At 50.8% G+C, this 21,596-nt stretch overlaps 1 pseudogene; it reads left to right on the top strand.

Moving 5' to 3' along the window:
- LOC787243 (coiled-coil domain-containing protein 3-like) overlaps nt 1-21,596 on the top strand; it is a 117,623-nt pseudogene that overhangs the window by 74,049 nt on the left and 21,978 nt on the right.

Below are 21,596 nucleotides of genomic sequence, written 5' to 3'. Positions count from 1 at the left end.
TGCAGGGGCATAGGCCCTCATCTCGAGTTGAGGCCAGAACCTTAGGGTTCCTCTTCAGTTCTGACATGGATATCGGGAGGGATATTGTCTCATGTGGAGACTTTGAAATCAGCTTCCCTCTCCAGGTGTAAAAGAGGTGTCAGGCTTCCTGTCGAGTGATCACAGGGTTCTGGGGCTTTTTCTCGAGGTGTTATCCGGCTGTCACACCTCCCTCTGTGTTTTTAGTCGATCCTCGGGGTTCCAGCCCAATCAGTGCAGGCGAATCAGGCTTATCTGGAGTGGCTGGGGAAATCGTGGTCTTTTCAAATTGAGGCACGAATCCTGGGTATGTGCTCGAATTTCAAGGTGAGACCAGCCTCCTCTTGAGGGGCAACAGCAACATCGGGATTCCTTTCCTCATGACGAGGAGGAATCGACCCTCATCTCAAGTTGAGGAGGGGGAAAACAGGGTCCTTCTTGAGTTGTGGTGTGAAACTCGGTGTTCCTCTGGAGTGGACGGGTGTCTCTGGGACTTCCTGGAGTTGCATCAAGGGTGTCAATTACCCTTTCACGTTTCAAGAGGGAGCGTGGGGTTTCTCTCGAGACACTGTTCTGGAAAAGGGTCTCATCTTGCGTGGATTTTCTCGGGTTGTGGCGGGAAGCTTGGGGGTTCATCTCGAGTTGGGACGGGTCCTCAGGGACTGGCTCATGTTGCCTCTGGAATGTCAAATCTCCATTTGATTTGCGAGGGGACTCTCAAGATACCTCTCCAGTCGGTGCAGGGGCATAGGGCCTCATCTCGAGTTGAGACCAGAACCTCAGTGTTCCTCTTCAATTCTGACGTGGATCTCAGGGTTCCTATGGAATTTTAACAGGGGAGTCAGGCCTCGTCTTGTCTGGAGACCTGAAACTCTGCTTCTCTCTCGAGGTTTCAAAGAGGTGTCAGGCTTCCTGTCGAGTGGACACAGAGTTCTGGGGCTTTTTCTCGAGGTGCCACGGGGCTGTCACACCTCCCTTTGTGTTTTGAGATGATCCTCGGGATTCCAGTCAAGTCTGTGCAAGGGAATCAGGCATATCTGGAGTGCATGGGGAATTGGGGTCTTTTCGAATTGAGGCACAACTCCTGGGGATGTGCTCGAGTTTCAGGGGGAGACCAGCCTCCTCCCGAGGGCCAGTGGCAACATCGGGATTCCTTTCCTCATGACGAGGAGGAATCGACCCTCATCTCGATGAGAGGAGGGGGAAAACAGGGCTCTTCTTTTGTTGTGGCATGAAACTCGGGTTTCCTCTCTAGTGGGGACGGGTATCTCAGAGACTTTCCTGAGTTGCATCAAGGGTGTCAAGTACCCTTTCACATTTCAAGAGGGAACGTGGGGTTTCTCTTGAGATACTGCTCTGGAAAAGGGCCTCATCTCGCATTGAGGGGAAAATCTGGTTGTTCACGGGTTGCGGCGGAAAGCGTGGGGTTCCTCTCGAGTTGCAACGGGGATCTCAGGGACTGGTTCGTGTTGCCTCAGATAATTCAGGTCTCTTTTCGAGTTATGAGGGTCCCGTCGGGATTCCTCTCGAGTCACTGCTGGTGAATAGGTCCGTGTCTAGAGTTCATTCGGAACTCAGTGTTTCTCTCGGGCAGCGACTAGGATCTTGGGCTTCCTATCAAGGTTCAACTAGGTAGTCAGGCCTCGTCTGGTGTTGAGGCATGGAACTCTGCATTTCTCTCAAGTTGTCAAAGGGCTGTCAGGCCTCCGGTCGAGTTCAGGTGGGGAATTTGGTTTTTTTTTCAAGAGGATAGGCAGGGCTGACGGGCCTCCCATCCTGTTGTGATGGGATACTCGGTGTTCCACTGGAGCAGGTGCAGGGGAATCAGGACTTATCTGCAGCAGAGGGGGAACTCGATTTCCTTTTCCTTGAAGCCACATCCATGGGGTTCCACTCAAGATTCAAGTGGTGACACAGGCCTCCTCTTGTGGTGCGAGGGCCATTGGGATTCCTCTTGAGCTAAGCAGGGAATGACCCTCATGTAATGATGAGGTGGGACACACGGGGTTCTAGTCGAGTTGTGGCAGGAAACTCGGTTTTCATTTCGAGGTGTGACGGGGATCTCTGTGCCCCCTTGAGTTGCATAAAGGGTGTCAAGCTTTCTCTCCAGTTTTGAGAGGGAACCTGGAATTACTCTCGAGGTGCTGCAGGAGAAAAAGGCCTCATCTAGCGTTGACAGGGGCATCCCGTGTTTTGTCTTGTGTTGTGGCAGGAGGCTTGAGATTCCTCTCCAGTTACCACGGGGAACTCAGGGAGCCTCTTGTTTTGCCTCAGGGAAGTCAATCCCCATTCGAGTTGCGAGGGCAAGCGCGGGAGTGCTCTGGAGTCACGGCAGGGGAATTACGCCTCAATTCACATGGTAGAGGAAATCTCAAGGTGTTTCTCGAGTTGTGGCAGGAAGTGTGGGTTCCCTCCAGTTGCCACGGGGACGTGAGGGAGACTCTCATGTTGTCTCTGGGAAGTCAGGAATCCTTTCAAGTTGTGAGGGGCCTCTCAGGATTCCTCTCGAGTTGGTGTGGGCGACTAGGGCCTCATCTCAAGTTGAGGCGGGAAACTCAGCGTTCCTTTCCAGCTGTGATAGGGATCTCAGGGTCCCTATGGAGATTCCACTGGGGAGTCAGACGTCGTCTCGTGTTGGGGCATGGAATTCCGCTTTCCTCTCGAGGTGGCAAAGGGGTGTCAGGCCTCCTGTTGTGTTGAGGTAGGGATCAGGGGCTATTTCTAGAGGTGCCACGGGGCTCTCAGGCCTCCCTTCGTGTCGTGAGTTGATCCTCGGGGTGACATTCGAGTCGTTGCAGGGGAATGAGGCCTTATCTTCAGTGGAAGGGGACATCAGTGTTTTTTCGAACTGGCACAACCCCTGGAGTGCCTCTCAAGTTTCAAGGTGAGACCGGCCTCCCTCTGATGTGAGACGGGAGTGTCGGGATTCCTTTGCAGATGAAGCAGGGGAATGGACCCTCATCTCGAGATGAAGAGGTTAAACCGTGGCTCTTCTTTAGTTGTGGCAGGAAACTCGGGCTTCCTCTTGACTGGAGACGGGTATGTCAGGGAACTTCTTGAGTTGCCTAAAGGGTGTCAAGTACCCTTTCGAGGCTCAAGACGGAGGTGGGATTTCTCTCGAGACTCTGCCGTGGAAAGGGTCCTCATATTGCATTGAGGGGAGAATCTCCTGGGTTTCGCGAGTTGCGGCCGGACACTTGGAGTTTCTCTCGAATTGCGACGAGGACCTCAGGGACCCGCTCGTGTTGCCTCAGGAAAGTCAAGTCTCCATTCGAGTTTTGAGGGGCCTCCTGGGATTCCTCTGCACTCGGTGCAGGGGCATAGGGCCCCATCTCGTGTTGAGGTCGGAACCTCAGGGTTCCTCTTCAGTTCTGACATGGTTATCGGGGTTCCTATGGAGTTTCACCAGGGGAGTCAGGCCTCGTCTCCTGTGGAGACGTTGAAATCAGCTTCCCTCTTGAGGTTTCAAAGAGGTGTCAGGCTTCCTGTCTACTGGACACTGAGTTCTGGGGCTTTTTCTTGAGGTTTCACCTGGCTGTCACATCTCCCTTCGTGTTTTGAGTTGATCCTCGGGGTTCCAGCCCAGTCAGTGCAGGCGAATCAGGCTTATCTGGAGTGGCTGGGGAAATCGTGGTCTTTTCGAATTGAGGCACGAATCCTGGGTATGCGCTTGAATTTCAAGGTGAGACCAGCCTCCTCTTGAGGGGCAACGGCAACATCAGGATTCCTTTCCCGACGAAGCAGGGGAATCGACCCTCCTCTGAAGTAGAGGAGGGGGAAAACAGGGTCCTTCTTGAGTTGTGGCATGAAAATCGGTATTCCTCTAGAATGGACGGGTATCTCGGGTTACTTCCGGAGTTGCATCAAGGGTGTCAATTACCCTTTTGCTTTTCAAGAGGGAACGTGGGGTTTTTCTCGAGACACTGCTCTAGAAAAGGGCCTCATCTTGCGTTGAGGGAGAATCTTGTGGTTTTTCTCGATTTGTGGCGGGAAGCTTGGGGTTCATCTGAGTTGTGATGGGTATCTCAGGGACCGGCTCATGTTGCCTCAGAGTAGTCATGTCTCTTTTCGAGTTGTGTGGGGGTCTCTTCGGGATTCCTCTCAAGTCGTTGCCCGCGAATAGTGCAGTGTCTAGAGTTCAGTCGGGAAACTGTTCCTCTCTGGTGGCAACAGGGATCTCAGGGTCCCTATGGAGATTCCAAGGCTCAACAAGGGAGTCAGGCCTCGCCTGGTGTTGAAGCATGGAACTCTACATTCTTCTCGAATAGTCAAAGGGATGTCCGGCCTCCAGTCGAGTTCAGGCGGGGAATTTGGGGTTTTTCAAGAGAATAGGCAGGGCCGACAGGCCTCCCATTCGGTTGTGAGTGGATACTTGGTGTTCCGTTGGAGCCGGTGCAGGGGAATCAGGACTTATCTTGAGCTGAGGGGGAACTCAGCATCCTTTTTACTTGGAGCAGGATCCACGGGGTTCCACTCGAGATTCAATTGGTGACACAGGCCTCCTCTTGTGGTGTGAGGGGAAGTTGGGATTCCTCTTGAGTTGAAGCAGGGAATGGGCCTTCATCTCCAGATGAGGTTGGACACACGGGGCTCTTCTCGAGTTGTGGCTGGAAACTTGGCTTTCATCACGAGTTGTGGCGGGGATCTCTGGGCCCCCTTGAGTTGCATGAAGTGAGTCACCTCCTCTCGAGTTTTGAGAGGAAACTCGGGATTGCTCTCCAGGCGCTGCAGGAGAAAAGGACCTCATCTCGCGTTGAGGAGGGAATCACGTGGTTTGTCTCAAGTTGTGGAGAGAGGCTTGGGGTTCCTCTGAAGGTAACACCGGGAGCTCAGGGAGCCTGTCGTGTTGCCTCAGGGAAGTCAAGTCTCCATTCATGTTGCGAGGGTGAGCGCGGGAGTGCTCTGGAGTCACGTCAGGGGAATCAGGCCTCAATTTGCCTGGAAGGGGGAATCTTAAGGTTTTTCTCGAGTTGCGGCAGGAAGTGTGGGTTCCCTCTGGTTGCCACGGGGACCTGAGGGAGCCTCTCATGTTTTCTCTGGAATCCTTTTGAGTTGTTAGGGGCCTTCAGGATTCCCACTGAGTTGGTGCGGGCAACTAGGGCCTCATCTTGAGCTGAGGCGGGAACTCAGGGTTCCTTTCCAGCTCTGACAGGGATCTCGGGGTCCCTATGGAGATTCCCCTGGGGAGTCGGACGTCATCTCGTGTTGGGGAATGGTACTCCACTTCCCTCTTGAGGTGGCAAAGGGGTGTCAGGCCTCCTGTTGAGTTGAGGTAAAGATCAGAGGCTATATCTAGAGGTGTTTCCAGGCTCTCAGTCCTCCCTGTATGTCAGGAGTTGATCCTTGGTGTGACATTCGAGTCATTGCAGGGGAATGAGGCCTTATCTAGAGTGGACGGGGACATTGGGGTCTTTTAGAATGGTGGCACAGTCCCTGGAGTTCGTCTCGAATTTCAGGTGAGACCAGCCTCCTCCTGATGTGCGACGGGAACGTCGGGATCCCTTGCAGATGAAGCACGGGAATGGACTATCATTTTGAGATGATTAGTGGTACTGGGTCTGTTCTTGAGTTGTGGCAGGAAACTAGGGCTTCCTCTTGAGTGGAGATGGGGATGTCGGGGAACTTCTTGAGTTGCCTAAAGTGTGTCAAGTACCCTTTCAAGGCTCAAGAGGGAAGGTGGGATTTCTCTCAAGACTCTGCCGTGGAAAGGGGCCTCATCTCGCGTTGAGGGGACAATCTCCTGAGTTTCTCAAATTGCGGCTGGACACTTGGAGTTCCTCTCGAATTGCGACGAGAACTTCAGGGACCTGCTCGTGTTGCCTCAGGAAAGTCAAGTCTCCATTCGAGTTGCGAGGGACCTCCTAGGATTCCTCTCCCGTCCGTGCAGGGCATAGGGCCTCATCTCGAGTTGAGGCCGGAACCTCAGGGTTCGTCTTCAGTTCTGACATGGATATCGGGGTTCCTATGGAGTTTCAACAGGGGAGTCAGGCCTCGTCTCGTGTGGAGACATTGAAATCAGCTTCCCTCTCCAGGTGTAAAGGAGGTGTCAGGCTTCCTGTCGAGTGAACACAGGGTTCTGGGGCTTTTTCTCGAAATGCCAGGGGGCTGTCACCCCTCCCTTTGTGTTTTGAGTCGATATCCGGGGTTCCTGTTGAGTCCGTGCAGGGGAATCAGGCTGGGGAAATCGGGGTCTTTTTGAATTGAGGCACAACTCGGGATGTGCTCGAATTTCAAGGGGAGACCGGCCTCCTCCTGAGGGCCAATGGCAAAGTCGGGGTTCCTTTCCTCATGAAGAGGGGGAATCGACCCTCATCTCGATGAGAGGAGGGGGGAAACGGGGCTCTTTTTGAGTTGTGGCGTGGAACTCGGTGTTTCCCTCTAGTGGGCCGGGTATCTCGGGGATCTTCCTGAGTTGCATCAAGGGTGTCAAGTACCCTTTCCCATTTCAAGAGGGAATGTGGGGTTTCTCTTGAGACACTGTTCTGGAAAATTGCCTCATGTCACGTTGAGGGGAGAATCTCGTGGTTGTTCACGGGTTGCAGCGGGACTCATGGGGTTCCTCTCGAGTTGCAACGGGGATCTCAGGGGCCGGCTCGTGTTGCCTCAGAGCAGTCAGATCTCTTTTCAAGTTGCGAGGGGCCCGTTGGGATTCCTCTCGATGCTCCCGGCAAATAGGTCCGTGTCTAGAGTTCAGTTTGAAAACTCAGTGTTCCTCTCCAGTGGTGACAGGGTCTTGAGGACCCTATGGAGATTCCAAGGTTCAACAAGGGAGTCAGGCCTCACCTGGTGTTGAGGCATGGAACTCTGGATTCCTCTCGAGTTGTCAAAGGGGTTTCAGGCCTCCAGTCGAGTCAGGCTGGGAATTTGGGTTTTTTCAAGAGGATAGGCAGGGCTGACGGGCCTCCCATCTGGTTGTGAGTGGATACTCGGTGTTCGGTTGGAGCCGGTGCAGGGGAATCAGGACTTATCTCGAGCTGAGGGGGAACTCAGTGTCCTTTTCCCTTGCAGCAAAATCCACTGGATTCCACTCGAGATTCAATTGGTCACACAGGCCTCCTATTGTGGTGCGAGGGGAAGTTGGGATTCCTCTTGAGTTGAAGCAGGGAATGGGTCCTCAACTCCAGATGAGGTTGGACACACGGGGCTCTTCTCGAGTTGTGGCTGGAAACTCGGCTTTCATCATGAGGTGTGACGGGGATCTCTGGGCCCCCTTGAGTTGCATGAAGGGAGTCCAGCCTCCTCTCGAGTTTTGAGAGGGAACTCGGAATTGCTCTCCAGGCGCTGCAGGAGAAAAGGGCCTCAACTAGTGCTGACGGGGGAATATCGTGGTTTGTCTCGAGTTGCAGCGGGAGGCTTGGGGTTCCTCTGCAGGTACCATGGAAGGTCAGGGCACTTCTCATGTTGCCTCAGGGAAGTCAATCCTCCATTCGAGTTGCGAGGGCAAGCACGGTAGTGCTCTAGAATCACGGCAGGAGAATCAGGCCTCAATTCTCATGGAAGGGGGAATCTCAAGGTGTTTCTTGAGTTGTGACAGGAAGTGTGGGTTCCCTCCAGTTGCCACGGGGACCTGAGGGAGCCTCTAATGTTGTCTCTGCGAAGTCAGGAATCCTGTCAAGTTGTGAGGGGCCTCTTGGGATTCCTCTCGAGTTGGTGCAGGCGACTATGACCTCATGTCGAGTCGAGGCGGGAAACTCAGGGTTCCTCTCCAGCTCTGACAGGGATCTCGGGGTCCCTATGGAGATTCCACTGGGTAGTCAGACGTCATCTCGTGTTGGGGCATGGAACTCTGCTTCTCTCTCGAGGTGGAAAAGGGTTTTCAGTGCTCCTCTTGAGTTGAGGTAGGGATCAGGGGCTATTTTTAGAGGTGCCTCGGGGCTCTCAGGCCTCCCTTCATGTCATGAGTTGATCCTTGGGCTGACATATGAGTCGTTGCAGGGGAATGAGGCCTTATCTGGGGTGGACAGGGACATCGGGGTCTTTTTGAACTGTGGCACGACCCCTGGAGTGCCTCTCGAGTTTCAAGATGAGACTAGCCTCCTCCTGATGTGCGACAGGAACTTCGAGATTCCTTTGCAGATGAAGTAGGGGAATGGACCCTAATCTCGAGATGAGGAGGGGAAACCGGGGCGCTTCTTGAGTTGTGGCAAGAAAAATGGGGTTCCTCTTGAGTGTAGATGGGTTTGTCGGGGAACTTCTTGAGTTACCTAAAGGGTGTCAAGTACCCTTTCGAGGCTCAAGAGGGAAGGTGGGATTTCTCTCGAGACTCTGCAGTGGAAAGGGGCCTCATCTTGCGTTGAGGGGAGAATCTCCTGGATTTCTCGAGTTGTGGCAGGACACTTGGAGTTCCTCTTGAGTTGTGATGGGGACCTCACGAACCCACTCATGTTGCCTCAGGAAAGTCAAGTCTCCATTCTAGTTGTGAGGGGCGTCTTGGGATTCCTCTCCCGTCGGTGCAAGGGCATAGGGCCTCATCTCGAGTTGAGGCTGGACCTCAGCCTTTCTCTTCAATTCTGACATGGATCTCAGGGTTCTTATGGAGTTTCAACAGGGGAGTCAGGCCTCGTCTCATGTGGAGACATGGAACTCCACTTCCCTCTTGAGGTGTCAAAGAGGTGTCAGGCTTCCTGTCGAGTGGACACAGGGTTCTGGGGCTTTTTCTTGAGGTTCCACGGGGCCGTCACCCCTCCCTTTGTGTTTTGAGTCGATCCTCGGGATTCCAGTCAAGTCTGTGCAGGGGAATCAGGCATATCTGGAGTGGATGGGGAATTCGGGGTCTTTTCGAATTGAGGCACAACTCCTGGGGATGCGCTCGAGTTTCAAGGGGAGACTGGCCTCCTCCTGAGGGCCGACAGCAAAGTCGGGATTCCTTTCCTATCGAAGCAGTGGAATCGACCCTCATCTCGATTAGAGAAGTGGGAAAACGGAGTCTTTTTGAGTTGTGGCGTGAAACTCGGGGTTCCTCTCTATTGGAGATGGGTATATTGGGGACCTACCTGAGTTGCATCAAGGGTTTCAAGTACCCTTTCCCATTACAAGAGGGAACGTGGGGTTTCTCTCGAGACACTGCTGTGGAAAATTGCCTCATCTCTCATTGAGGGGAGAATTTCGTGGTTGTTCATGGGTTTTGGCGGGAAGCGTGGGGTTCCTCTCGAGTTGCAATGGGGATCTCAGGGACCCGCTCGTGTTGCCTATGAGAAGTCAGGTCTCTTTTCAAGTTGTGAGGGTCCCATTGGGATTCCTCTCGAGTCGCTGCTGGTGAATAGGGCAGTGTCTAGAGTTCAGTTTGGAAACTCAGTGTTCCTCTCCGGTGGCGACTGGGATCTAGGGCTTCCTATTAGGGTTCAACTAAGGAGTCAGGCCCCGTCTGCTGTTGAGGCATGGAACTCTGCATTTGTCTCAAGTTGTCAAAGGGCTGTCAGGCCTCCGGTCGAGTTCAGGTGGGGAATTTGGGCTTTTTCAAGAGGATAGGCAGGGGCGACAGGCCTCCCATCCTGTTGTGAGGGGATACTCGGTGTTCCACTGGAGCCCATGCAGGGGAATCAGGACTTATATGCAGCGGAGGGAGAACTCAGCGACCTTTTTCCTTGCAGCCAGATCCGTGGGGTTCCACTCGAGTTTCAAGTGGTGACACAGGCTTCCTCTTGTGGTGCGAGGAGAAGTTAGGATTTCTCTTGAGTTGAAGCAGGGAATGGGCCCTCATTTCCGGATGAGGTAGGACACACTGGGTTCCAGTTGAGTTGTGGCGGGAAACTCGGCTTTCATCTCGAGGTGTGATGGGGATGTCTGGGCGCCCTTGAGTTGCATAAAGGGAGTCAAGCTTTCTCTCGAGTTTTGAAAGGGAACCTGGGATTGCTTCTGCTGTGCTGCAGGAGAAAAGGGCCTCATCTTGCATTGACAGGGGCATGTCCTGGTTTGTCTCGTAACTCAGGGAGCCTCTCGTTTTGCCTCAGGGAAGTCAATTCTCCATTCGAGTTGTGAGGGTGAGCACGGGAATGCTCTGGAGTCATGGCACGGGAATCAGGCCTCAATTGGCATGGAAGTGGGAATCTCAAGGTGTTTCTCGAGTTGCAGCAGGAAGTGTGGGTTCCCTCCAGTTGCCACGGGGACCTGAGGGAGCCTCTCGTGTTGTCTCTGGGAAGTCAGGAATCCTTTCGAGTTGTGAGGGGCCTCTCTGGATTCCCCTCGAGTTGGTGGGGGCTACTAAGGCCTCATCTCCAGTTGAGGCGGGAAACTCAGGGTTCCTTTCCAGCTCTGACAGGGATCTCGGGACCCCTATGGAGATTCCCCTGGGAGTCAGACGTCGTCTCGTGTTGGGGCATAGAACTACGCTTCCCTCCCGAGGTGGCAAAGGGGTGTCAGGCCTCTTGTCGCATTCAGGTATGGATCAGGGACTATTTCTAGAGGTGCCACTGGGCTCTCAGACCTCCATTGTGTAGTGAGTTGATCCTCAGGGTGACATTCAAGTCGTTGCAGGGGAATGAGGCCTTATCTCGAGTGGATGGGGACATCAGGGTCTTTTCGAATGGTGGCATGACCCCTGAAGTTCCTCTCGAGTTTCAATGTGAGACTGGCCTCCTCAAAGTGTGTCATGGGAACATCGGGATTCCTTTGCAGACTAAACAGGGAATGGACCCTCATCTCAAGAAGAGGAGGGGAAACCGGGACTCTTCTTTAGTTGTGGTGGGAAACTTGGGCTACCTCTTGAATGGAGACATATGTGTCAGGGAACTTCTTCAGTTGCCTGAAGAGTGTCAAGTACCCTTTCGAGGCTAAAGAGGGAAGGTGGGATTTCTCTCGAGACTCTGCAATGGAAAGGGGCCTCATCTCGTGTTGAGGGGAGAATCTCTGGGTTTCACGAGTTGCAGCATGACACTTGGATTTCCTCTCGAGTTGCGACAGGGACTTCAGGGACCTGCTCATGTTGCCTCAGGAAAGTCAAGTCACCATTCGAGTTTTGAGGGGTAACCACAGTTCTGGCTGTGTCATCCAAAGTTCTGGAGCCTTTGGCGAGTGCCTCAGCTTCCCTGGGACTGTCTCCTCCCCTCAGAAATGCCCTGCTGTTGGACTATAGCCCACCAAGCTCCTCTGTCTCTGGGATTTCTGAGGCCAGAATACTGGAGGGAGTGCCATTGCCTTCTCTACAAGATAGCATTTGGTCGATATTTTCTCCTGGATTGTGGTTTTTGATGAAGGAAGTGGGGTCCCTTCCAAGGCTTGAGTGTGGATTCTTATCTGACAGTTTGAAATGAATTGGCTGAGGAGAGGAGTACCGTCCAAGTGAGAGACTTCACTGGGAAGGGCTGCCAGGGCAGAGGGTGAGGGAAATGGAGAGAACTACTCTGCCACGTGGCTCACCGTCTCAGGATTTATGGTCATTGGGTTAGTTTCTGGTTTGTCTCTTGCCAGTCATTCTGAATTGGGATCCTTCCTGGGGGCACATGCATCACTCAGCCAAGATGGATTCCAGCAAGGAGGATCTTGGGAAGTTGGTAGGACCTCTGGACTGCAGTCTCCCATCTCTTTTTGACCTCACCAGAATCCTGGTTGGTGGTAGATTGTTAGTTCCTTGTTCCTTACCAGGACCTCCTGTTGTAAGATGACTCCTGCAATGTTTTCTCTACTCTGTTGCCTGGCAAGGGTGGGTGGTAAGTGGTTCATTTAACAGTTTGTCTTTTGGTTCTCTCGAATGAGGTCCTTCAGAGAGTAAATGTATAAAATTGTAAAAGTCAATGTTTTAAATAATTTATATTCCTAATTTGGTAAGTTGGCTTTTTTTTTGTTGTGTGTTAGAACTCATCACCAGACAAAAGGTCATGTAGATCTTTTGTTGTTTTCTCAAATTTTATAGTTTTTTAAATTGAATTACAGTGTTAGTTGCAAAGTTTGTGTTTCTGTTTATTACACCTTTTTTTAAAACAGTTATTTATTTTTAGTTAATTGACCATTGCTTTACAATATTGATTTGATTTGTCATACATCCACATGAATTAACCATAGGTGTACGTGTGTCCCCTCACTCTTGAATCTCCCTCCCACATCCCATCCATCCCCACCTCTCTAGGTTATTACAGAGTCCAAGTTTGAGTTTCCTGAATCATACAGCAAATCCCCACTGGTTGTCTATTTACAAATGTTGGTGTACATGCATCCATGCTGCTCTCTCCATTCGTCTCACCCTCTCCCTCTTGTTCCCCACCCTTGTCTTTAAGTCTCTTCTCTATGTCTGCATCTCCGGTGCTGCTATGTGAACAGATTCGTCAGACCCATCCTTCTTGATTCCATGTTTTTCTATTTCTGACTGACTTCCCTGTTTATTACGCTCTAGGTTCATCCCCTTCATTCAAACTGACTCAAATGTGTTCTTTTTTATGGCTGCATTCCACACAGGCTGTGATTGTTCCTTAGCCATGTTTTGAGGAGGGTCATGGAGCTATTTTGCTCCATTTCAGTTTGGGCTTCCAGTCTGAGTGCTCACAGCAGAGCTGCTTCTGGGTGAGCCCTCTGAGTTTTGTGAGCGCGGGGCTGCCCACTCTTCTCTGGCGGCCCGCAGGGGGCGCCAAAACCCCTCTGACCCGCCGGCGCAGGACCCTTTGCCTTCAGACTGGGCTTGGTGACCAGCTGGCGGGTGATTTGTCTCTTCAGGGCCGTCAGGATTCGGGCTCCTGGCTAATGGGGCTACATCCTGGCTGAGAGGAGCGGGGTTGCCTCAGTGCCTGCCAGCACGAAGGCACTGCAAGAGGGAAAAATGAGGGCAAAGTAGACGTTTCCTGTGTCCAGCTAAGCGCTGACAGGAGGTCCGTCTCAGGATTCAGGCAGGGGGAAAGAGCTGCATGTGCAAAATGGCAGGTTTTCAGTTAGATTTCTGTTAGATGATCTAGAGGATGACCTTCACTGATGTTCTTCTGAGTAGGTGGCCAGTTTTCCTGTCACTGTTTCTTAAGTAGACTGTCCTTTCCTCTTTGCTTGTTCCTGGTTTGATTTTCATGAACTGACCACGTACATGTGGGCTCATTCCTGGGCTCTCTATTCTTTCCTGGAGTCCATGTGTCTGTTTTCCTGCCAGTTCCTCACTGTGGTGGTTACTACAGGTTCCTGATGTAGTTTGAAGTCGGAGAGCAAGATGTCTCCAGCTGTGTTCTTCTTTCTCAGAGTCTTCTTGGCCGTTTAAGGTCCTGTTCAATAGTAGCAGCCTAGTATGAGGAATATTTCTATTTCTTTGAAAAAGGCCATTGAATATTATTTTGTGATTGCAGTCAGTGTATTTGTTGATGGCTTTGGTTGGAATGGACATTTTAATTCCTCATTGTTCCAGTGCGTGAGCATGGAATAGTTTTCTGTTTATTTGACTTTGATTTCTTTATCAGTGCTTTCTAGCTTTCTGACTACTGGTCTTTTATGTCCTTGATTAAGTTTGTTGCTAGATGTTTTATTCTTTTGGATGCAACTGTAAGTGGGATTTTCTTAATTTTTGTTTCTGATTGTTATTAGTGTATAGAAAGGCAAGTAATTTTTGTATGTTGATTGGGATTGTAAGTTGTACTATTTTATATGATTGTAAATTGATCGGAAATTATTCAACTTTACTGAATGTAGTCTAACAACTTTTTGTGAAGTTATGGGGAAAATTTTATTTGTAAACTCTCTTTCTCCTGCAATAGGTCATCCACAGGACCCAAGGCATGGTGGTTACTAATAGACTTCCCACAGTACTTCTTCATTCCATGTGGACTCCTTCAAGGGCAGTGAGCATCACAGCTTCCCTTGAACTTCGTCTGGGTAAGTCTTGACCTCTCTAGAAAAGTTTCATGCCTGTCTAATCTGATTTTCTTTTATGGTATTGACTTGTTTGTTTTGAGACATAATTTACTTTCTAGGAATTTAAAATGTACAGAAAACACCTAGCAATGGGAAAAAGTGCTCTCATTTGCCACATCATCTAAAATACTCTATGTGTTTTATCCAAAATGGGCGCATTCTCCTGCTGAACCTGCACATAGTCTCCAAAATCAGGAAATCATATGGTTTCTACAGTATAATGTAACCCACAGCCCCACTTCCATTTCAGCAATTGTTAAATTGTATGAATATATCTTTTCTTCCCATCCTTTTTTTTTTTTTTTAAAGAGTGTTACTGAGATTTTCAGTGATTTGGACAAACTTGATGGATTTAAAGCAGACATGGTGAATATGGGATCTGCGTGGCCTTGTCTACATGGATATTTTTCACTGAAGATGGTTTTAATGCTTATTCATGTTTATTCATGATTCTTGGGGTTACATTCAAATCAGTGCAGGAGCAGCAGGCCTTATCTCAAGTGGATAGGGAAACTGGTGTCTTTGGCATTGTGGAATGATCCACGAGGGTTCTTGTCGAGTTTCATTGTGAGACCGGCCTCCTCTTGAGGTGTGACAGGAATGTCGGGATTCCTTTCTAGACAAAGCAGGGGAATCGAACCTCATCTCAAGACGAGGAGGGGCAAAGGGGCAGAGATTGAGGTGTGCCGGGAAACTGGGTATTCCTCTTGAGTGAGGATGGGTATGTCGGGGAACTTCTGGAGTTGCATAAAGGGTGTTGAGTACCGTTTCGAGTTTCAAGAGGGAATGTGGGATTTCTCTCAAGATGATGCAGTGGGAAAGGGCCTCATCTCAGGTTGAGGGGAGAATCCCATGGTTTTCCTCGAGGCTTGGCGGGAAGTTTGGGGTTTCTATCAAGTTGCGACATGAACCTCAGGGTCCTGCTCATATTACCTCAGGGAAGCCAGATCTCATTTCGAGTTGTGACAGGCACCACGGGATTCCTTGCAAGTCACTGCAAGGGAAATAGGCCTCATCTAGACTTGTGTCCAGAAACTCCGTGTTCCTCTCCAGTGGAGACAGGGATCTCAGGGTTGCATTCAATGTTCACCTGGGGAGTCAGGCCTCATCTTGAGTGGAAGCAAAGCACTCTGCTCTGCTCTCCAGTTGCGACAGATATCTCCTGGAGCACTTTGAGTGGCCTAAAGGGAGTCACGCCTATTATGTAGTTTTGAGAGGGAACTCGGGATTGCTCTTTAGGCCCTGCAGGAAAAGAAGAGCCTCATCTGGCAGTGACGGTGGAAATCTAGTGGATTTTCTCGACTTGTGGTGGGAAGTTTGGGGTTTCTCTCGAGTTATGATGGGGAAATAAGGAAGCCTCTCATGTTGCCCAGGAAATTCTAGTACCCATTCCAATTGTGGGGGAAGCGTGAGCTTGCCCTCCAGTCATGGCAGGGGAATCGGGCCTCAATTCACGTTGAAGGAGGAATCTCAAGGTCTTTCCCGAGTTGCATCAGGAAACTTTGGGTTCCCTCGAGTTGTGACGGTGACCTCAGCCTCTCATGGTGCCTTTGGGAAGTCAGGAATCCTTTGAAGTTGTGATGGGCCTCTCAGGATTCCTCTGGGGTCGGTGCAATGGAAGAGGGCCTCATCTACAGTTGAGGTGGGAACCTCAGGGTTCCTCACCTGTTTTGACGTGGATCCTGGGGTGTGTCTACAGTTTCAAACAGGGAGTCAGGTCTCGACTTGTATTGAGGCATGAAACTCTGCTTTCCTCTCTAGTTGTAAAAGATGTTTCAGACTCCAGTCGAGTTGAATTAGGGACCTGGGTGTTTTCTCGAATTTGCAACCAGGGTATCAGTCCTCCCTTTATGTTGTGAGTTGATTCTCGGGGTTCCATTCGAATCGGTGCAATGGAACCAGGCCTTATCTCGAATGGATGGGGAAATCCATGTATCTCGAATTGTGGCAAGACCCCCGGGTTCCTCTCCAGTTTCAAGTTGAGACCGACCTCCTCTTGAGGGGCGATGGGGACGTTGGTATTCCTTTCCAGATGAAGCAGGGGAATCGACCCTCATCTCGAGTTGAGGAGGGGAAAACGGGGCTCTTCTTGAGTTGTGGCGGGAAGCTCAGCATTCCTTTCGAGGGGGGACGTGTATCTCGGGAAGCTTCTGAGGTTTTATAAAGGGTGTCAAGTTCCCTTTCGAGTTCCAAGAGGGAAGGTGGGATTTCATGGGAAAGTCTGCAGCGTAAAAGGGCCTCATCTCGCATGGAGGGGAAAATTTCGTGGTTTTTGTGGAGGTGTGGTGGGAAGCTAAGGGTTCCTTTTGAGTTGCATGGGGACCTGGGGAACCCGCTCGTGTTTCCTCAGGGAAATCAGATCTGCTTTCGAGTTGCTAGGGGGACCTCGGGATTCCTCTTGAGTCGCTGCAGGGATGAGTAGGGCTTCATCTCGAGTTGAGGCGGAAACCTCAGTGTTCCTCACCATTTCTGACATCGATCTCGGGGTTTCTGTGGAGTATGAACAGGAGAGGCAGGCCTTGTCTTGTGTTGAGGCATGGAACTTGGCTTGCCCCTTGAGCTGTAAATAGGGTGTCAGGCCTCTTGTCGAGTTGGATTTAGAACCTGTGGCTTTTTTTGGAGGATGCAATCGGGGTGTCAGTGCCCTTTCGTGCTGTGAGTCGATCCTCGTGGTTCCATTCAAATCAGTTTAGGGGCATCAGGCCTTATCTTGAGTGGATGGGGAAATCGATGTCTTTGGCATTGTGGCATGAACCACGAGGCTTCCTGTTGAGTTTCAATGCGAGACCGGCCTCCTCTTGAGGTGTGACGGGAATGTGGGGATTCCTTTTCAGACAAAGCAGGGGAATCGACCCTCATCTTGAGATGAGGAGGGGCAAAGGGGCTCAGATTGAGGTCTGCTGGGGAAATCGGTGTTCCTCTCGAGTGGGGACGGGTATGTTGGAAAACTGCTGGAGTTGCATAAAGGGTGTTGAGTACTGTTTCGAGTTTCAAGAGGGAACGTGGGCTTTCTCTCGAGATGCTACAGAAGGAAAGGACCTCATCTCAAGTTGAGGGGAGAATCCTGTGGTTTTCCTTGAGGCCTGGCGTGAAGTTTCGTGTTCCTCTCGAGTTGCAACGTGGACCTCAGTGTCCCGCTCGTATTGCCTCAGGTAAGTCAGGTCTCATTTCGAGTTGTGACGGGCATGCCGGGATTGATCGCAAGTCACTGCAGGGAAAATAGGCCTCATTTAGACTTGAGTCCAGAAACTCCGTTTTCCTTTCTAGTGACGATAGGGATCTCGGGGTTGCATTCAAGGTTCACCTGGGGAGTCAGCCCTCTTCTCCAATTGAAGCAAAACACTCTGCTCTCCTCTCCAGTTGCGACGGGTGCTGGGGTCCAGCCCCGGTGGATCCAGGGAATTCGAAGCGGGGATGGCGTCGGCGAGGATCAGGAAACAACTGCTTAATTAAACGTTAATTAAGGATATAAAGAGTAATAGAATAAGGATAGCTCAGTAGGAAAATTCAGTGAAGAAAAGAGGCTGAAATAAGGATAGCTCAGTGAGGAAATTCAGTGGAGAAAAGAGGCTGAATAATTCAGCCAGAAGGTGAGAGAAAGAACGACATGGGGAGACCAAGTTTTGGTGAACAAGGCCCGCACTTTATTTTCCAAAGTAGTTTTTATACCTTAAGTTATGCATAGAGGATAATGGGGGAAGGGGTAGAGTCATGCAGCAAGCCAGGCTTTCTTCCTGCAAACTTATCATATGCAAAAGCTTAGGTGATTTGCATCATCTTCTGGCCTGGAGGCCTGTTACCATTTTAAGGCCCTTTCTTCAGAAAACTTATTTTTCTCTAAAGGTGATTGGTCAGGAGCCACCCTCCAAAAGCATTAGATAAAGTTGCATTCCTATAGGGCAAATGTGTGGTGGGCTATAACAAGAAAAAGAATTAACTCAAGGGTCCAAGGTTACAAATATTAAAGCTACTACTTACACCAATTATATTAATCAATACACTGCCAGGGACACAGCAGGTAAGGGATAGGGAAACTTAGCAGCAAACATTGGCCCAAGAAGTGAAAATCCCTTCACCAATACAATTTCTAATCAATCTTTTAACTGCTCAAAGGAATCTGTATTTAGACAGTTTAGAACATCTCCTGTCTCTCACAGTGGGCAGCTCTGAACAATCACATGTGGCCGAAAAAACCTATTTAGGCAGGCTAGAGGACTTCCAAAGGAGTTTGTAGGTTGAAACACTTACACCCAGGAATTATTAACTGGAGCTGTAAGCTAACTCTTTTTTCAGAGAGAGGTAGTGGGGGACAGCCCCCCCGTAAAGTCAGAGGTGTAGGTGAAAGCACAAAGCAGAAAGTAGGCAGACTCTGGTTTTTGGGGTAGATGCTCGAGAATTTCCAGGGGAACTCCTGAGGCTCAATCCCGCCTTTGAGTATGCCAAGCCTCCTTCCTCATGACCTTTGCCATGGGCGGAGCTCGCTCCCAGCAGACGGGTATCTCCTGGAGCCCTTTGAGTGGGCTAAATGGAGTCAAGCCTCCTAATGAGTTTTGAGAGGGAACTCAGGATTGCTCTCTACGCCCTGCAGAAAAGAAGGGCCTCATCTGGCGATGATGGGGGAAATTCGTGGTTTTTCTCGAGTTGCGGCGGAAAGTTGGATTTTTCTCGAGTTATGACGGAGAACTCAGGGAGCCTCTCGTGTTGCCCCAGGGAAGTCCAGTCTCAATTCCAGTTGTGAGGGGGAGCGCGCCATTGCTCTCGAGTCACGGCAGGGGAATCAGGCCTCAATTCGTGTTCAAGGGGGAATGTCGAGGTCTTTCTCGAGTTGTGGCAGGAAACTTTGGGTTCCCTCGAGTTGCGACGGTGACCTCAGGGAGCTTCTTATAGTGCCTAATGGAAGTCAGGAATCCTTTGGAGTTGTGAGGGGCCTCTCAGGATTCCTCTGGGGTCGGCGCAATGGAAGAGGGCCTCATCTCCATTTAAGGTGGGAACCTCAGTGTTCTTCTCCTGTTCTGACGTGGATTTTGGGGTGTGTCTGCAGTTTCAAACAGGGAGTCGGGTCTCAATTTGAGTTGAGGCATGGAACTCTGCTATCCTCTTGAGCTGTAAAAGAGGTTTCAGGCCTCCAGTCGAGTTGAATTGGGGACCTGGGGCTTTTCTCAAATTTGCAAGCAGGGTATCAGTCCTCCCTTCATGCTGTGAGTTGATTCTCGGGGTTCCATTCGAATCGGTGCAAGGAAATCAGGCCTTATCTCGAGTGGTTGGGGGAATCTGAGTCTCTCAAATTGTGACAAGAACCCCAGGTTCCTCTCCAGTTTCAAGTGAGACCAGCTTCCTCGAGGCCTGGTGGGAAGTTTGGGGTTCCTCTCGAGTTGCAACGTGGACCTCAGGGTCCTGCTTGTATTGCCTCAGGGAAATCAGGTCTCCTTTCGAATTGTGATGGGCACTCCGGGATTCATCGCAAGTCACTGCAGGGAAAATAGGCCTCATCTAGACTTGTGTCCAGAAACTCCGTGTTCCTCTCCAGTGGCGACAGGGACCTCGGAGTTTCATTCAAGGTTCGCCTGGGGAGTCAGCCCTCATCTCCAGTTGAAGCAAAGCACTCTGCTCTCCTCTAGAGTTGTGATGGGTATCTCCTGGAACCATTTGAGTGGGCTAAATGGAGTCAAGCCTCCTAATGAGTTTTGAGAGGGAACTCAGGATTGCTCTCTAGGCCCTGCAGGAAAAGAAGGGCCCCATCTAGCGATGATGGGGGAAACTCGTGGTTTTTCTCGAGTTGCGGCGGGAAGTCGGATTTTTCTCGAGTTATGACGGAGAACTCAGGGAGCCTCTCGTGTTGCCCCAGGGAAGTCCAGTCTCAATTCCAGTTGTGAGGTGGAGCACAGCATTGCTTTCGAGTCACTGCAGGGGAATCAGGCCTCAATTCGTGTTCAAGGGGGAATGTCGAGGTCTTTCTCGAGTTGCGGCAGGAAACTTTGGGTTCCCTCAAGTTGTGACGGTGACCTCAGGGAGCTTCTCATGGTGCCTATGGGAAGTCAGGAAACCTTTCGAGTTGTGAGGGGCCTCTCGGGATTCCTCTAGGGTCGGTGCAATGGAAGAGGGCCTCATCTCCATTTGAGGTGGGAACCTCAGTGTTCTTCTCCTGTTCTGATGTGGATTTTGGGGTGTGTCTGCAGTTTCAAACAGGGAGTCAGGTCTCGATTTGAGTTGAGGCATGGAACTCTGCTATCCTCTTGAGCTGTAAAAGAGGTTTCAGGCCTCCAGTCGAGTTGAATTGGGGACCTGGGGCTTTTCTCAAATTTGCAACCAGGGTATAAGTCCTCCCTTCATACTGTGAGTTGATTCTTGGGTTCCATTCGAATCGGTGCAAGGGAATCAGGCCTTATCTCGAGTGGATGGGGGAATCTGAGTCTCTCAAATTGTGACAAGAACCCCAGGTTCCTCTCCAGTTTCAAGTTGAGACCAGCCTCCTCTTGAGGGGCGATGGGGACATCGGCATACCTTTCCAGACGAAGCAGGGGAATTGACCCTCACCTCGAGTTGATGAGGGGAAAACGTGGCTCTTCTTGAGTTGTGGCAAGAAACTCAGCATTCCTCTCAAGTGGGGACGGGTATCTCGGGAAGCTTCTGTGGTTTTATAAAGGGTGTCAAGTTCCCTTTCAACTTCCAAGAGGGAATGTGGGATTTCTTGGGAAATGCTGCAGCGTAAAAGGGCCTCATCTGGCATGGAGGGGAGAATTTTGTGGTTTTCGTGCAGTTGTGGCAGGAAGCTAAGGGTTCCTCTTGAGTTGCGTGGGGACCTGGGGCACCCGCTCATGTTTCCTCAGGGAAGTCATATCTGCTTTCATGTTGTGAGGGGCACTTCGGGATTCCTCTTGCATCACTGCAGGGATTTATAGGGCCTCATCTCGAGTTGAGGCGGGAACCTCAGGCTTCCTCTCCATTTCTGACATCGATCTCTGGGTTTCTGTTTAGTTTGATCAGGGGAGGCAGGCCTCGTCTTGTGTTGAGGCATGGAACTCGGCTTGCCTCTCGAGTTGTGAATGCGGTGTCAGGCCTCATGTCGAGTTGGATTTGGAACTTGTGGCTTTTTCTGGAGTATGCAACCAGGGTGTCAGTGCCCCTTTGTGTTGTGACTCGATATTCGTGGTTGCATTCGAATCGGTGCAGGGGGCCTTATCTTGAGTGGATGGGGAAATCAGTGTTTTTGGCATTGTGACACGGCCCACGAGGGTTCCTGTCGAGTTTCATCCTGAGACCGGCCTCCTCTTGAGTGTGAAGGGAATGTGGGGATTCCTTTTCAGACAAAGCAGGGGAATCAACCCTCATCTCGAGATGAGGAGGGGCAAATGGGGCTCAGATTGAGGTGTGCCAGGGAACTCGGTGTTCCTTTCGAGTGTGGACGGTTATGTCGAGGAACTTCTTGAGTTGCATAAAGGGTGTGGAGTACCTTTTGGATTTTCAAGAGGGAACGTGGGATCTCTCTTGAGACGCTGCAGTGGGAAAGGGCCCCATCTCACGATGCAGGAAGAATCCCATGGTTTTCATCGAGGTTTGGCGGAAAATTTGATGTTCCTCTCTAGTTGCGACATGGATCTCGGGGTCCCGCTTGTATTGCTTCAGGGAATTCAGGTCTGATTTCAAGTTCTGACTGGCACCTCGGGGTTCCTCGCAAGTCACTGCAAGGGAAATAGGCCTCATCCAGACTTGTGTACAGAAAGTCCGTTTTCCTTTCCAATGGTGACGTGGATCTCAGGGTTGTG

This window comes from Bos taurus, chromosome 10, assembly GCF_002263795.3.
Source record: "Bos taurus isolate L1 Dominette 01449 registration number 42190680 breed Hereford chromosome 10, ARS-UCD2.0, whole genome shotgun sequence".
Classification (NCBI taxonomy): Eukaryota; Metazoa; Chordata; class Mammalia; order Artiodactyla; family Bovidae; genus Bos; species Bos taurus.
Note: the sequence above shows the minus strand (reverse complement) of the source record. Positions and strands in the feature narration are given on the sequence as shown.